The sequence below is a fragment of the Pseudopodoces humilis genome, chromosome 9 (genome assembly GCF_049639895.1).
Source record: "Pseudopodoces humilis isolate 2021_Gansu_Grassland_sample_001 chromosome 9, ASM4963989v1, whole genome shotgun sequence".
In the NCBI taxonomy this organism is placed as follows: Eukaryota; Metazoa; Chordata; class Aves; order Passeriformes; family Paridae; genus Pseudopodoces; species Pseudopodoces humilis.
The window spans coordinates 7,675,447-7,689,707 of NC_142208.1; the positions used below are offsets into that span (position 1 = coordinate 7,675,447).

At 41.8% G+C, this 14,261-nt stretch overlaps 1 protein-coding gene across 3 annotated transcripts in view; it reads right to left on the minus strand.

The window, feature by feature from the left end:
- The window catches only part of PHYHIPL (phytanoyl-CoA 2-hydroxylase interacting protein like), a 132,847-nt gene that overhangs the window by 31,567 nt on the left and 87,019 nt on the right, over window positions 1–14,261 (minus strand). The window lies entirely within an intron of this gene.

Genomic DNA, 14,261 nt, shown 5'->3' on the forward strand with positions numbered 1-14,261 from the left:
TCTGCCCTTCACAATTCTCACCTGTCCTTTTTGTGGGAAGGAGGAATGATCCACATGGTAGTGGTACCATTCCTATCAAGTTTTTTTGAAAAGTACTTTATCAGTTCCCAGCCTTAGGATCAAGAATGGGGCCAGAAAAGGGAAAATTTAAAGAGCAATAGGATAATAAATTAAACTTCTGTAGCACTGTGCCATCATCAGGTGTGACAGCTCAGCTCCCTCTTCACCAAGGCCTGCAGTCTGATCAAAGGAGCAGTCTCTGGGCCTCAGGGGCTGCAGGAATACACTGCTTTCTCCAGGTCAAAGACTGACTTTGGGATCAAGCTCAGTGTGCTGGAATGGGATCACCAGTTTCCAGACAAAGTGGTTTGAACCCATTTCCTACCACACATTACAACAAGCATTCCTGGCACCAGATTGTTTTTCCACCAAACCAAAATTGACACCATTTAGCCATTGATCATGAGACATCAACACTGGTTGCTTTGATTTCTCAAATGAACAGCAGTTCATTGCACATAGGCTCCCACCAAGACTGAGGCTGTGATGTTTCTCGGTCAACATTGCAGGACAACAACTCCAGAGAGTCCCTAAAGCTCCCATTTCTCTTTCTGCAGTCCCAAGACCACCCAGTGTCCTCCCAGTCCTCACTGATGTGGCACAGTAGCAAACCCCATGCACAGCTAGATATCTGTCATTCCACTAACACTGGACTTTGGGATCCTTCATTCTTTATAATGGTTTCCAGAGACACAAATCTCAGAAAATGAACTCTGGCGGTGCATTTCATGAAGCCACTGCCAAGTGCTGCAGCCTGGAAGCAAGGAATAGGTTTTAGGATTCCTCTGACACCTTCAAAAATCTGTAGTTCATCATGGGGAGAAAGAGTAATGCTCAGCACCCTTCTGGGACTGTGCTACACCATTCTCACCCCCCCCACCCCCCCCACCCCCCCCCAAATATATAATTTTTTTTCACCGCACTTTATTTCTCTTATGTTTTTCATCATGATGGAAAATGTGTGCAGAGGGGTCAGGCAGAGGAGAAATTGAATGAGTGGGAAGGGAACCTAAAGGAAGAGAAAATGAAAAGGAAGTAATAACAGGAAGGGAGAGTATGAGTCAATGGGTAGGTGGGAAGAGAGAGGAATATATGAATGAATGCACAGACAGAATGAGGACAAATATAGAATCAGAAAGGGAAGAAATTAAAGTGGGTGAGACTGCATTCATCAGGTTTTAATTTTGTCTCTGACAAGCATTAATTCCCTGCACGGAAGCAAAACCTTTCTCCTTGATATTGCAACTGTTCTTAGCAGACAGGCATCTCCTACGTAAGGCTGGAAAATTTCTTTCTCTGAAGATGGTGTATTTAGTCTCTCAGCCTTATGTTCCACATTCATGCCCTTCCACAATGTGGCAGACAGTTCAGCAGCTCACATAATCTTGTTACTTCTTTGCTATGACATTATATAAAGTCTATTTGAAACAGATGCCATTCTTGAATACTGGGAGAATTCCCAAATTATTTTCTCTGCCTCTATTTTATACACCTTTCTCTCCTCTACTTCTTATTCTATGCAACTGAAATCAGGTTTTTAAGAATGGATGGATTTTGAATAGCTCTTTGAAACTGGACAGCTTTGGGGGTGTTCCCATTCCTCAAAGGCCTTTCATTTTTCAGCTACCTTGTAGCAATAACCCCTGTTTGAGCTATAGCTATTTCTTTCCCCACATCGTTACAATTTTTTTTTAAAGAAAAGACTGATTAACTCTCCAAATACCAGCAGACTTCAGTGTAAGTGTAAAGCAGAGAAATCTTTTCCATAGCTCCACTTTTCCAAAGCTAGACCTGCCTGAGACAGTATTTTGCACAGTCACACTTCAGACTGGGTGCTTCCTTCAGCCTATCACTATTCCCATCACCTGGGCAAGGGATCAACATTTTTTTTAAAGCTCAAATTACTCCCAGATGTGATTCCATGCAACCACTTGGTAATTAATTTAATCCTAAAGAGGACACAATGCTCTCATGACATTTTCCTCACCTGAGAGAATTATACTCTGCTTGTCTTAACAAGGAATATCATTGTCTGAGGCACAAGTTATGTTTGTGCTAAAGAATGACAGTCTCAGCACATAATCAGAAAGTTTATTCTGTGACAGATTATCCCTGACAGCATTTAGCAAAAAATGTCACATATCACAAATATGGGTCAATATTATGTAATGGAAAGTCTGCCAATGGCAGTACAACGTTAAAGACAGCAGAGGGTCATGTGTTTAGAACTGCAAAAGCTTGCAAGGAATTTACCACAACAGCAACCTCTTAGACTTTCAACATTTAGATAAACAGAATCTTACCAGCTTCTGTAGTTCACCAACAATGTGTCTGTTATTATAGCAAGCTCACACAAGGAGAAAGAAGCAGCATTTCCTAGTGTGATGCACACACCAGGAAATGTGACCTGTGACACACAGCTCTTGCCTGGTAAGGTTCAACAATCTCAGCTCTCTTGCCTCAGTCTGGCATTCACAGTCCCCCAGGTAGGTCAGCAATATCTTGTTACAGGGTTAACACTCTACAGCAGAAAGGCAGAGAAGCTGCCAACCAGCTGGAGAGGTGTGTGGCTTCTTTCCTAAAAGGCACAACCTCATTCATGCCATAAAGCAAGGGGAAAAGGGATTCCTGTGTATTCCTTCTTACAAACACCCCCACCCCAAGATTACAAAGTTCAGCTCCACCCAGTGTTGCACTCTGTTTTGGGAAAACTGCTGTGCATTAGCAGCAGAGCACAGCACAGAGCTGGGAAACCTCATTCTCACTATTTGAAAACTCTTGTATTTCATTGTAGCAGGTTTTCATCTGGAAGTTATAGAAGAAACCCCCTTTCTCAGACCTCAGCAAGACTCAGAGTTCCAGCTCTGCCTTCCCACTTGGGAATAAAAAACGACTTGTGTTATTGCTCAGTGGACTGTGCAAGCAGAAGGCAGAAAGGCTACAGACTGGTCTTCAGGAGAAAAAAAAAACAAACAGGGAGGAATTAAAGACAGTATTTTGGGATTTTTTTCCTCCTACTAATATGTCACTTCTGAGGAGAAAAGCAAAATATTAAAGGACAGATAAAAAGAAGGATGAAAACCAGTACTAAAGGTCAGTCCTAAAAGGTACACTGACTAAACTTAGCAACAAATCCCTGAAGTTTCATGGAAATAAATTCTTTGCAATTTTGCAGTCATTCTCTGTCTTTAATAGACATGTCAACTGTTTCAAGCATTCTCTGTCTTTAATAGACATGTCAACTGTTTCAAGCGTGCAAGGCACACACTTGAAAAAGATTGTGTGCAAAATATTATTGAAATACCATAGAACTAAAGCAAAATCCACAGATGTGACAGAAAGACAAAAAACCCACCCCAAAACTTAAGACCCTAAGTGAAAGCCATGACTCCATAGAGTTAATGTGCAGTGTGACACTGCATCCTTTGCTGAGACAGACTTTGATGTATGAAAACTTAGAGCGTTTAGGTACAGTAAATAGTACTTAGATAGTACTATTAACTACTAATAGTAGTTAAATAACCAGGAACCTCTTTATTTTTTCTCAGATAACAAATCAAGAGCCTTCTCAAGTGCTCAAACAATGATGATGATAACAGAGGTCTCCCTTTTATACTCTAGGAAAATCCAAGGCAGATCAGTGTTTATCCTTAGTTCTAGAGCGAGTCCCTCTCCCTCTTTCTGCAAAGGTAACACCCGTGAATAGGCATCCTGACACCAAGTCCAGCAGTGAGGGTCCAGATCTTCTGGAAACATCTCTGCCTGCTGTTTTCTTCTTCAGTGTTGTTTGAGGTGCTGGGAAGCCCCACAACTTCTGGGAACTCACCAGTGAGTTGCATGCAGTAGCTCATGCATCTCAAAATGTCCCTCCTTCCCTGTTCAGAGGCTTCGTTGCAGCAATTGTATTCAGTTTATGCATTCAGACTTCTCTTGGAAGGCCCTAAAACATACTTTAAAACATCAAAGATACAATTCTGAGGCAATCTTGTGACTTCTGGTGCCAGGGAACCTACTCATGAATCTGGAAAAATAACTTCAGTGAAGGCAAAAGTAGTCTACAACTTGGATAAAAAGATCATCAGTCTGTGAAAAAGACAGTCAAGGGCATATAAGATAGAAATTCACTAAAGTACAAACAGACAGGGTAGCCAGAGTTGCAGTTAATAGCAATAGCTTCAGAGCAAAAGAAAGGAGGTGGTACTTCCTACAACGGGTATTACAGTTGTAAGACTAAAGGACAGTGCCGGTGCTAGAAATTTTTTTCATTTAAGGGAAGGCTGGAAAAGTTTGTGCAAAAGGAATCATTTAGAGTTACTAAAACCAAAAGTGACTGAAGTGAGAGTGACTGAGCCCTAAGCAGAAAACCAAGAGTCCGGGGAAGAGTTACTGAAGACTGTTACATGTGTTTGTCATGTTGTTCATCTTCTGTAAATATCCATTTTCAGCTACTGCTAAAGGAACTGTACTGTCCTGGGTAAGTTCTTGGTCTGACCCAGGACAATCATAGAAATGCTCTGCTATCCAACCCTTCATTCCTTACCACCCACCACTGCCACACCATCCTCATTCATAAGGGAAAAACTTCAAAGCATGGAGCCCTCTGATGGTACCAGTTGGGTATGCAAATCTCAGCCTAATCTAAGCAACATAAACAATTAAAAGGGAATATTCCTCTCAGATCAAGAAAGATATCAAGCAAATTATCATTTAATTAATGATATTGATGGTGCTGCTTTCTGAATTTCAGTTTTCTGATTAGCTTTATACAGTCTGAATAAGCATCTAAGAAAGACAAATTCTTCTGTATGCAAAAAAAACCCTATTTGTAGTTCATAAAATTTATTTGTTTCCTAATGGGCACAAAGTACTGTCAATGCTTAGCATTATCACTTATTAATTCCATTTTAAGTTTAGCCTCCCTTTCTGAGATTCAGAGTACCCTTAGAGAACAATGTGAACCTTTCTCCTCTGTGCTGTTAATCAGTCTTCCAACTTTTGTAACCACTTTCACATTTAATTAATGCCATATCCTCTAGATATTGGACCATATCTTGACCTTTAAAGGATACTACTGTCTGCTTATCCTTGACAATGCTGACTTCTATTCAGATTTAGTTTCTGTCTACAGTTCAGTGGCCAGCTTTGATACCTTTAAGTGAATTTTAGCTCCAGCTGACTTGCTTCAGTAATTCCCTTAAGATATTATGTGGCACAGCATCAAATACCTTTGTAAAATCTTGATGCTATTCTGTCCTCTGCTAATTTTCTGGCTTCATCATAAAAGATATGGAGGGATAAACATTCTAATTGGCCTGGCTTGGTTTACTGCAGAACACCTGTGCCATACCAGGGTCTCGTTATACTACTCACATCCATATAAATACATTTCCCCCTTCAGCTTCACTATTTATAGTATTTGTTTCAATTTGGAGCCATGCCCATAAGACAATAGTTTCCACAGTTACTCTTAATTCAGTTTTTAAAGACTTCTGGCATGCTGACACTTATTAGTCTCCTGATACTTCTTCAATTCTCTGTGGGGTTTTTTAGCAACTAGCTGTTCTATTAGTTCTTTAAATATCTGAAGGGACATCTCAGATACATTTATTCAAGTGATGATATTTCATTATGTATTTCTTAGTTACTTTTTTCCAGCAGTTCATAATTACATCAATGATTTCTTAAGTAAGACATTAATTAAAGTTTAATCTCCTTCCCAATAAACTTCATGGCAAAAGTCCAATTAGTCTTAGGGAGAAAAATAACTGGTCTCAATATTTATCTCCTTATTACAAATTAATTAAAATTAATATTTTTTTATCAAGTAATTTTGTCTTATTGTACCTTCAAGACTTATAACACTATCTTTTCATATTATTTTTAACCTCTTGGCAGCTGTTTCAGTGAATCCTCATGTCCCTGTTTCTCTCCTGTAAACTAAACATGGAAAATAAAACCCTGTTTTGGTGACGCTCCAGTTTTCTGTGTCTAGTGCAGCTCATATTTTAGTTTTACTTGTTTAAGTAGCCCACAGTGACCCATTCTCTTTGTTTTTTCCCATTTTCATTGGAACAAGACATATTTCTGATGGCTTTTCATTATAGTATCCTCTCACTTTCCCCCTACTGCCCTTCCCCTTTTCACAAAGCTTTTTCTGAAATTCTCTCAAGTTATCATGTGAATGAGATTTTCCTCATAATACTACACCCTTTCACTGGGTAACCGTAACTGTTCAGATAGCCAAGAATGTACAGTTCATTAATAAAGTTAATGAAGAAAGTCTAAGTGATTAGTTCCTCAGTGTCATCTACTGATCTCATTTCCTTATCACTATAGAGCTATAAGCATTCTGCATAAGCACAGAAGATGGGATCTAGGTTGATGTCACTGCTTTTGTACCATCACAATCTGCTATGTCTGAGGTGATGTGGAAACACAGGAAAGACACCATTGCCTCATCCCCCAGTGCTACCATGAACACAGTCAATTAACTGCTAAGGAAACACCAGGAAGATTGTGTTAAATCAGTGAGAGTAGGAACACCAAGACATTCCCTCTTCTTAGCTCAGAGACTGGGTGCATAGTGAGAATAATCTTAAATTTCTCTCATTTGACTCAGTCATTTACTACAAGCTCTTCTCCTGTTTTTCAGATCTATGATTATTTAGATATATGCTTTGTGTTGACCTAGGCTGGATGCCAGGTGCCCACCAAAGCTGCTCTGTCACTGGCCTCCTCAGCTGGACAGGGGAGAGCAAATATACAGAAAAGCTTGTGGGTCAATATAAGGGCAGGGAGAGATCACTCAGCAGTGACTGTCATGGACAAAATGGAATTGACTTAGAGAAATTAATTGAATTTACTACCAACAAAATCAGAAAGAGTAAGAAAATCAGTAAGAAAATGAGAAGTAAAACAAATCTTGCAAACACCTTCCCTCACGCCACTCCTTTTTGGGCTGTACCTCCTCCCCAACCAGTGCTGCATGGAGATTGGGAATGGGGGTTATGGGCAGTTCAACAGAGATTGCTTCTACTGCTGCTCAGGGAGAAGAGTCCTTCCCCTGCTCCAGCATGGGGTCCCTGTCACAGGAGACCGTCCTCTACAGATTTCTCCAGTGTGAGTCCTTCCCATGGGCTGCAGGTTTCCATGAACTGCTCCAGAGTGGGTCCCTTCCCATGTGGTGCAGTCCCTCAGGAACAGCCTGCTCCAGCATGGGTCCCCCATGGGGTCACAATTCCTGCCAACAAACCTGCTGCAGTGTGGGCTCCTCTCTCCACAGGTCTGCAAGTCCCTCCCAGGAACCTGCTCCAGCGTGGGCTTGCCACAGATTCACATGCTCTGGCATGGGTCTCCTTCATGGGCTGCAGGCAGGTCTCTGCTTCCTTGTGGATTTTCATGGGCTGCTGGGGGACAATCTGCTTTGCCATGGTGTGCACCACGGGCTTCAGGGGAATCTGCTCTGGCAGCTGGAGCACCTCCTTCCACTCCTTCTTGCACTGACCTTGGTGTCTGCAGACTGTTTCTTTCACATATTCTCAGTCCTCCCTTCCCAGGCTGCAATTGCTTCCTCACAATAACTTTTTTTTTTTTTTCATTCAAAATATGTTATCACAGGCACATTGCTGCAATTTCTGATTGGCTCAGCCTTGGCCAGTGGTGGGTTTGTCTTGGAGTCAGCTGACTTTGGCTCTGTTGGACAAGGGGGAAGCTTCCTGCTGCTACTCCTTTTAGCCATCCCTGTCCCCTCCCTGCTACACAGAACCTTGCCCAACAGACCCAATGCAATATGTGATCCACAATTAAAATATCACAAAATTTCACGAGAAATAGTTTCACATTAAAAATGAAGAGCTGTGTTTTCCATGGGTTTGCTCTGCTAGGAAGGCATGTCCACTTAGCACCCATATACGGGCAGATTAGATAAAGACATTAGTGTAAAGAAATAAACAATAAAATGAGCATTTGTCTGTACCACTGTTTCTTTAGCAATGTCCACAAGCATTTTAATTAGACAATGTTCTGCTCTGAATTATATCCTACCACTGTTACTTGTGTTCTGAATATATGTCAGCCCTGCAGTATGTTATTTATTGGTAGTGTAGCAATCCGTACAGATTTCCAGTTGCTGTCCATATGCAGTGCCCTGGAGTGTTTAAAGTCAGTGGAGGAGTTGTGACATTCTGTGAGGCTTGAAAATCCTAGAACTGACTCAAAATCTGTTAGACTGATTCACTGCTCCTGCTTCTTAAACCAGGCTGGACAGTAGGATAATTGCAAAGGCCATCTTTAGCCTCAGGAGTTTATTTGCCTTAGGATCTTTAGGTAGTCAGCGGAGAGTAGAAAAATCCTCATCTGTGTCTCAAAGGGACTTCATTGTAGGTGCTCAGAGCTGCTCCAGAGGAAATGGTTCCTTTTGATTCTACAGGAAGCAGGGGGAGAAAAACCTTCTGAGACTAAATTTAGTCGTTGTGAATGCCCCCTAAATTGTTCCTATGTGTGTTTGCAAGAGCCATCGTTGATAACCTACACTATATTCTGGAGTGAGAAATGAGAACAGCAAACAAATTCAACAAAACTCTCTCTCTAGGACTAACACAAGCTCCTTGGCTCCTTGTCCAAAGTTCAGGGGGCCTAATCTCCACGTGTTGATGATAGGGACAGGGCTGTCTGCAAAGCAGAACAGTTATTCATTTATCATGACAGTGTTCATTTATCCAGGCACAGCTGTTGCCTGATGACAGAGGTCCAACAGTGGCTCCTGTGTGATGGAACGTGGGTCTGTGTTCAGACTTGTCCAATCACTGTTTATCTGAGACCTGCTGAACTCACATCAAATGTTCATCATTTGTAAATTCTTTTTTCTTTAATTTCCTCTATTTCTTCCATGTTAACTGCTAACCCAATATCTTACATTAGTTTTTAAAACCAAATTTACTAAGGTTTATCTAATTTTTCTTTTTAATACCAGTATTTTTCTTCTTGATTCTCTCTGTTCTTATTTTATCAATTTTCAGCCTAACCTCACCTGCTCATCTGTCTGAAAGCCAGGTTCTGATTAATGTATCTCCACACAAATTCAATTTAGCCATTGATAGTACATTTTTGGGGTTGATCACATCACATTCACCTGGTTATTTCTGGGATGAGGAGGGAAAATGAGGTAGAAAGTAGCAAAAAAAAAAAAATTGCTTTCTGTGTTGAAGCAGTTGATTATAATTAATGAAATTAAATTTTACTTGGTTCGTGTGGCAAAGTTTTGGTTGCTACAGGGAGAAGCTGCTGAAGTTTCCCCCAGGTTCTGGTGGAGCCTATGCCAGCCAGCTCCAAGGTGCATCCATTGCTGGCCAAGGCCAAGCCTATCCACATTGGTGGTAGCACCTCTGGGATAACAGATGTAAGAATAGGGAAAAGACACTGTGCAAAAGCAATCAGAAGAAAGGAATGAGAATATGTGAGAGAAACAACCCAGCAGACACCAAGATCAGTGGAAAAGGAGGGGGAGGAGGTTCTCTGAGCTCTGGAGCTGAGATTCCCCTGCAGCCTGTGGGAAGGACTCATGTTGGATAAGTTTAAGCGGGACTGTGCTGTAGCAGAGGAAGAGTGTGAGCAGTCCTCCCTTGAGAGGGAAGGGACAGCAGTGAAAATGTGTGATGAACCAACCAAACCCCAAATCCCTCATCCCCCTGTGCCACTGGCTGGGGAGGAGATAGAGAAAATCAGGAGTGAGGATGGGGAAGAAGGCAGAGGTTGGGGAAAGGTGTTTTAAGATTTAGTTTTTATTTCCCATTATCCTACTCTGCTTTGATTGGTAATATATTAAGCTAATTTCCTCTAGCTGAGTGCATTTTGCCCATGACAGTAATTGCTGAGTGATCTCTCCCTGCCCTGATTTTGACCCACAAACCTTTCACTACATTTTCTCTTCGTTACCCAGCTGAGAAGGGCAGTGACAGAACAGCTTTGGTGGGCACCTGGCACCCAGCCTGGGTCAACCCACCACATAAATTTTCTGGTCTCTTGTCCTCAGCAAGCTACTTACAGTAGCTGCCATTTGACAAGAAACTTGTCTGTGTAGGTTTTATCGATCTTATAACATATTGCCCATCATGTTGTGGAAATATTAATTTGTACACATAAGTGACAGTGAAGTTTTTCAGTACCATATTGAGCACAGCAACAGAAATAAGGTGGACCTATATGGTTTTGTACTTTAAATACCAATCTAGATTAGCCCTGCTATTTTGTGTGGGCAATAGCTAGATTACTGCAATTTAATTTTTTGCATATTTAAAACAGTCATTACATTTTAAAACATATTTTAATGCCGTAGCTCCATCAAATTAATTTAGAGGTTGCACCAGCTTAATTATACACACCCCTACAGCAATACAGCCACAGTTCCAAAAAGCTAAGGACAACCTTCCCCCTTAATTTCTGTGCACCACCAAACTTCTCCTGCCAGGAATGAATTAGACCTGGTATTAAGGCATTAATGAACCCTGTATGTGTTTTTGGAAGAGAGCCAAATGTTCACGTATATTAAAATCTCTAGAAACCTGTTACTACATATGTGTTTGCATTCATAAAATGTATCAAGCAAAGCTATTCAGAAAAGGAAGATATGACACAGAGTCAGCCTAAGGAGAGACTGAAAATAGAAATATTTTATCACTAATCAATGACTATTTTCATTTGTCTAATTGCAATAGAAATGAGTGCCAAACCCTCCATTCTCTGCAGACAGTTTGAGGCCTGAGCGAAAAAGCTCCATTAACACTTTTTTATTGTTCTTTCTTGAAGCTGAGTAATATATCACTATAAACTAGGTGAAAAAAATGAGGTATAAATCAAGCTAAATTCAAGGATTAATGAGATTAGCAGCTATCAGATCCATAGACTATCTATAGATTGACCACTAAGTCTTATGCCCTCAGGAGTTAATTACACAGCTATCATGCTCATGACTGGCCTCTACCTGATTTGCAAACAAACCTTCCCAGTCCTAGCACAGGAGCAGTGATGTGGTTACGAAAATATGGCAGCAAATAATTCAGACACAAAACACAAAAGACAGAAAAGTACTCCACAATGTCTTCAGGGCTTCCTCCCATGCTTAGGAAGCATGAGGGATGCTCAGTAACAAATAAGACAAAAATTGGGGAACCCAGCTGTCAAAGCAGAGGTTGGTCCCCCCGCTCCTCTCACCGGAGTCCAAAATTGCCTTTATAATTAACACATGTAGAAAATTATTTAAAAATATGCAGTGTTCATAATGGCTAAGGTGGGAAGAACCAAGCTCTCTGTGTCTTGGTTCTGTTTTGGTGCAGTACTTTTGCAGTTAAAATGGTATCATGCAGCCCTTTTGGGAACAGCTGCTGTCAGTAAACATTACGAACTCGCAGTCAATCTGGACAAAGATACTCATTCCCAAAGTGTGGTGTTTGGCTGCAGAAGACAAATACCAGGAGTTAACAGTAGTGTCAATAAAGGAACAAGCAGTGGGGTTAGACTACAGTCACTTTGGGGGTTTGAGCACTCATTAAAATGACTACCTGACAGCACTGTCTAAATGGAAATATTATGCAAACGGTGAATTCATCCTGGAGTAAAACCTCCTTCCTGTATCTTGCTGGCAAAAAAACTTAATCAAAAAATATATCCAGACTGAAATGGATCATGCAACCAGCTTTAGAGAGAACATGTAGGTCTTTATTTTCTCATTTTGGATTTCTCCACCCTCTCAAGGGATGGTGGTCTGAACTCTTTATACTTGTCAAACTCCCACTGACCTCAACAGAAAACAGCTCATCTCAAAACACAGCTGAGCAGAGCAGCCAGCTGCCTTTGCTTGAGCCAGCTGTTCCCAAACCGAGGTTGCAATCCCACATGCAGCTGCAAGGCAGGCAGTGAGAGCAGGGTCAGTTCTCCAGCCTATTATGTGGTACTTCCACAGACTGTGGGAGCAAAAGCTTTGCTACAGCAATGATCATGGGTATCTTCTTTCACTGCTTTAAAGTTGTTTTTCCCTCTTCCTCCCCCTCAACTACTGATGGAGTCTTATTACTGCTTGATCCAGCTGAACCCTAAGGCAAAGTTTTCAGCACTGGGCACACTCCTGCAGAGAGAGTTTTGTATGAATTATAAAGTCAGGGCATTCAAATACTACATCAATTCACTTCCCACAGGCTGTCTTCATGAATGCTTATTCATCTTGAAATGATGGTACTCTTAAGAAGTCACTTAAGCTCTTAAGCTTTCCTGGTCTCATGTCACAACTTCAAGAACAATCAAAAGGAAGAACGCTTGAAAAAGCATAAAAACAAAACCCATAGTCAGAAAAATTTGTTGCTGAAACTTCTGCTAAATAAAGAGATCACTCTCTGCACAGATACAGCATAACATGTTCTTATGTATAGCTCATAACAAGCCTTCATTTAGTCATTTCTGTCACCAAAAAATTATTGCTGTTGTGTTCTCCTTGTTTTGGGACATAGACAAACATAAATGCCCCTCTGCACACACCCTTCTAGAGCCTGTAAAGGAGATGCAAAGAAATGTTCCTCCCGCTTCAATGGGAGAAATAATTGGTGACTATTTCTAACAGTCAGATTCTCATTCTGGCAGAGACATCTTAAAAATTATTTTTGGTTGTCATTACAGGTAGCAGTATTGGTAGCCTTTACAAAGCACTCTTGTGTTTCAAAGATAACAGTACCACACAAACACTGTCTGTGCACTTCCACAAAGGCTAAGCAACACATTCCTTACTGCTTTAAATTATATCTTCCAGGCCTGCTGGAGATCAGAGGGGCTGGCACAGGGGAGCAACTAAGTGCAAGTCACTTGTAATGTTCTACCTGTTAACTAACGAGCAGACAAGCCCTGGCAGGCTGGCTGGAGCTGCAGGCACACAGCGCTTGCTATAGCTCATTTCAGAAGTGTAGAACTAAAGAACTGCTTTCCTCTCTCTCATGCCCTCTGCCACATGCCAGCAAGCAAACAGGAGCATGGGAGCAGCTGACCACTTCTGATGCCAAGGACTTGTGCGCACACTGTAACAGCCTGTGCTCGCCAGCACTTCTCAAAGGAAACGAGAAGCCAGTGTCCCTCTGAAGCCTTGGGTGAGGGCAGGAAAGGGAGGGGGAAGGAACTCCTCTCCCCCCCGCCCTATACTCTTTATCCTGTCGTGGGATCTAAGCAGAGGAAGCCAGATTTAGGAAAATGTGTGAATATGTGACCATGAGACCATGGAAGGTTGTCCCCTTCCACACAACACAGCAATTGAGGGAGTGCTGTCAGGGCCATGGCACCAGCTCTCCATGCAGAGTTCACATAGTGTGGGAAAGTGGGCAAGGTCGAAGCACAGGAGCCTGTCTGCATCCTGATGCTGTTCTTTCCCCTCCTAGGGCACAGCTTGGGACAGACAAAGAAGTAAGCACAGGGCAGAGGGTGCTCTCACAGTCACAAAAATGCTGAGCTGGAAGGGACCCACAAGGATTATCAAGTCTGACTCCTGTCTCTGCACAGGACTATCCCCACTCTTAAAACCACTTTGCCCTTCTCTTCCTCAAAGCACTTTCTCCTACTCACTGTCTTTTCTTACCAGTGGTTCTCAGGGAAAAGAAAAAGAAGGAAAAACCACAATGAGCAAATGAAACTTGCCATTTCCAGACACCAGCCAGGACATGGTAGTGATGCTCCTCTCCTGTCTCTGAGAAGCTATAACTCTGAGGAGTCAGGGGACATTTTCTTGCAGTGTACATCCTGACTGAGTGTTCCCTCCCCACACTGCCATAGCACTGGGTCTGCAGGATCACTGAGCAGCAAGAGGCTGGTGGGGAGAATGGACTCCACACATTTCCATTGTTCAGAGGCAGTTTGTCAATTATTTGAGGACCTGTCCAGGTCAAGTGGGGTTCTATTTTCAGAGCTGCATAATGACTGTTGATGACATCTGCCCATGACTGGCAGCACACATTGATGAGTACTGTAAATGACCATTTTCCATATGTACAGCCACGTGTCTCCTTTCTGCTCCAGGCTGCCGATAAAGATCCACTGGTGGTAGCTGCTGTTTAATATGGTAAATGATTTTGGAGATTACAGTCTTCTCTTGTGTAATCTTCTTACATAAGGACTGAGAAAGAAAACTTATGCAGAATTTGGACATCGAAACAGCAGTGGATCTGGAGCTCAAT